Below are 3,864 nucleotides of genomic sequence, written 5' to 3'. Positions count from 1 at the left end.
GTTATTAACATTATCTTTACTATTTATTATTATTATTATTATTATTAATATTATCATTATTTTTATTATCACTACTTATATTATTGTTTATAATTATACTTACCAAAAATTCCTTCATTGATAGAGAATGCCAAAACCTTGCTTTTTCTAATTCTTCCCGTGACTTCTGGCATCTAGCCAAAAATATCTCCTCCAACATCACGTCTTCATCTTTTCCTCCTCTCCTTAGTTCTGACGGCAGCACCGCCGTCTCATCTATCTCTAAGGCTGAAGTCTTCTCTCACACATTCTCTAAAAACTCCACTCTGGACGAGTCTGGACATATTCTTCCTACTCATCCCCCTCTGACTCCTTTATGCCTGTTATTAATATTCTTAAGAATGACGTTTTCTATGCCCTCTCTCGCCTCAATCCTCAGAAGTTTATGGACATGATGGAGTGCCTTCTATTGTCCTTAAGAACTGTGTTTCCGTGCTGATACCCTGCCTGGTCAACCTCCTTCGCCTCTGCCTGGCAACATCTACCTTTCCTTCCTGCTGGAAGTATGCCTTTATGCAGCCTGTGCCTAGGAAGGGTGGCAGTTCCAATCCCTCAAACTACCGTCCTATAGCTTTGCTTTCTTGTCTATCTTACAGCTTTTGAATCAATCCTTAACCGGAAGATTCAAAAGCACCTTTCCACTTCTGACCTTCTATCTAATCGCCAGTATGGGTTATGCGAGTGGCGTTCTACTGGTGATCTCCTTGCCTTCCTAACTGACTCTTGGTCATCCTCTCTTAGCCGTTTCGGTGAAACCTTTGCTACTGCCCTCGACATATCAAACGCCTTTGATAGGGTCTGGCACACATCTTTGCTTTCCAAACGTCCCTCCTACGGTTTCTATCCTTCTCTCTGTACAGTCGTCACAAAAAGTATCGGTGCATAAGGGGTGCGATGACTACTGTAAACATTCGAGCATCCGCTGATATTGTGGGAGGGTTGGCACGCCTGACTGTGGCTTCTCTGCAAGATTCGAACCACAAGCGATTGTTTCATAACTCAGATCCGAAACATTTCAACCCAAATCCGAAACGTTTCAAAGACTGACAGGATGTTAATGTGGTTATCTTCGTACCATGGCCATGCCAGTCAACATGGAAACACCGCAGGCGACGCGAGGGGCTATCGTAGCCCTCCATGCTAGGGGTTTTACCATAACTGGTATTGCCCGTGAGCTTGGTATTCACCGGAACACAGCAGCACGGTGGATTCGGCGGCACGCAGACACTGGTGCTACAGAGGACATGCCACGAGTCGGGCGCCCACGCTGCACCTCCGCAGCCGAAGACCAGGTTAAGGATATAATATTCTACAGTAGAATATTACATTCTGTAGTAGAATATTAGTCTGTACTAATAATGTAAATAGTAACATGGTGACAATAACTGGATAGGGTAATGTGTTGTAATATAATATCTCGTGTTGCTGTTCACCATTCACCTTACCATACTGATTGGGTGTTTGTGGTTTTATATCTAGGCCATAAATAACGCCATCGATGAGGACCCATTCACACCTGCTGTCAACATTCGCCGTGACCAGGGTCTGCAGTGCAGCACTCAGACCAATCGGAACAGGCTTCACAACAGGAATTTCCGAGGTCGGAGGCCAGCCACAAAGCAGAAACTAAGCGAGCGTAACATGGAGCAGCGCATGGAGTATGCGCTCGAGTATGCTGACATGCCAGCAGACTTTTGGGAGAATGTAGTCTTTCTGATGAAAAGACTTTCTACTCAGATGGCACATCAGCAGCACAATATTTTTGGCGGAATTGTGGCACTCTCTCTCTCTCTCTCTCTCTCATGGACACTTAAACTAGTTGGTTGTTTCTACAGGTGCCTGTAGCCACCCGAACAGATTTGTGTTGTCTGTCTTGTCTACTACTACTCAATACCGGTTACAGAAGGTTTTATGTGACTAGTTCATAAATAGTTATAATGTTTCAGATACGACATTGGAAATGTAATTGCTACCAGGAGGAGCGGGCGTGTCTCTGCTGGGTTATTTGGATGGATGCATGCCAGTGGCGTTGGAGAGTTGGCTGATGTTGGACCGGGATATTTAACAGGTGATAAGTATGTTGAAATCCTGGAGGAGGTCCTTCTTCCCACGGTAGAGGCATTGCTGTTCCCCGACGGGGAGCCTTTCTACCTTCTCCAGGATAACAGCCCAATCCACACATGCCAGGTTGTTAGAGAGTGGTTTGGCCGACATCCACACGTCACTCTGATGCCACATCCTCCCAAATCACCAGACCTCAACCCCATCGAGCACGTCTGGGCAGCAATAGTCCGACATATGCCTGAGCAGGACAGGGGAAGGAACCGTGATGCTGTCGTCAGAAGTGCAATGCAAGCATGGGAGCACCTCCGTCGTCCACCTGGTCAAAACATAACTAGTGCGTTGGTGGCATCCATGCCTAAACGGCTGAATGCTGTCTTAGCTGCAGGTGGTGCCTATACGTCTTACTGATGTATATTAATAAAGATAATGAAACACGCGTTGTTATATTTACCCTAGAAGTAGTAGTATAATAGCAAACCTACTGCTATAAAAAGTCTGTTCCACGAGAATTAGGTGATTTTTTTTCATTGGTGGACTCGCGAACGTGATATTGCATGTGTGCTGTTACTGCACGCTCATTTGCCCATTCTTAACTTAAGTATTGTGTGCCTTGTGAACCATTAGAAATTCATCTGAAACAATTCGTAACAAGACCAAATAACCTTACTCTCGCGTTGAAACTGGGTTACAAGATCAAACAATCCAAGGCAGACAGTCGGCAGGCGAATGTGACTCGGGCCAGACGCCGTGCAGGTTTCTTTCGCCGGCGTGGACGGGCCTTAATGGATTAAGAAATGCAGTTGAATGGACAATGTCCAGCTGGTAGCTACTTAATCTATTGTTGAAACTATTCATTCTTCATTTTTTTTTCTTCTATAAAGTGCTTTGATGTTTTTGGCTTGGCATAGTCTTAATGTGTATTGATGATATGGAGTCATAACGGAAACATTGCTCTACGGCAAGAACCTTCACATTTCTCATCGTCCTATCATTATTCCTAAAAGATCTAATATATGTGGGTAATAAACTAATAAATAATCATAAGGAAGAGGGATAATAAAAATAAATACATTCATATATCAATAGTTTTGATTTTAAAAGTTTTTAATAAATTTATTACGCAAATAACGGGAGCTCCATGGTGTAAATGGTAGCGCGCTCGGCTCACAACCTAGAGATCCCGGGTTCAGTCCCCGGCCGGAGCAGAGTTAGATGGGCTGTCTCTTTATCCCTTGACCCTGTCCACCCAGCAGCGAATGGACCGGGTATCAGGTATACGGATTGTGTCCCAGCTTCCCGGGAAGGTGAATTGTGGTAACCCGGATGTCACAGTGGCCATGTGGCCCGGGGTAGCGGGTTCATATCCACCACAAGGCCAATGCGGCGGAGATGAGCTCCGTGGCTAAGCGCTGTTACAACGTATGCCCCCACCTTTTTTTATAGCGTCAAACAGAGCGAGTTTTACAATATACATTTGTTTAAATGCCACACAACACCTGCTGCCCTTACCATGACACACACACACACACACACACACACACACACACACACACACACACACACACACACACACACACACATTAAAACAGAGAGCAGGTTGATGCATTTTGATTTTAAGAGATAGCAAAAAGCGATAAATAGTAGGCTATGTCATGCCAAGCGAAATTGCCGTAGCTTAGATCTACGTAGTAAACAACAGCCAATGAGCGGTGCGGAGACCGTCACTCAAGCAATGACGCCAAGTCCGCGAGTCCAACCTTA

This window comes from Eriocheir sinensis, unplaced genomic scaffold (genome assembly GCF_024679095.1).
Source record: "Eriocheir sinensis breed Jianghai 21 unplaced genomic scaffold, ASM2467909v1 Scaffold974, whole genome shotgun sequence".
Classification (NCBI taxonomy): domain Eukaryota; kingdom Metazoa; phylum Arthropoda; class Malacostraca; order Decapoda; family Varunidae; genus Eriocheir; species Eriocheir sinensis.
This window is presented reverse-complemented; position numbering follows the sequence as displayed.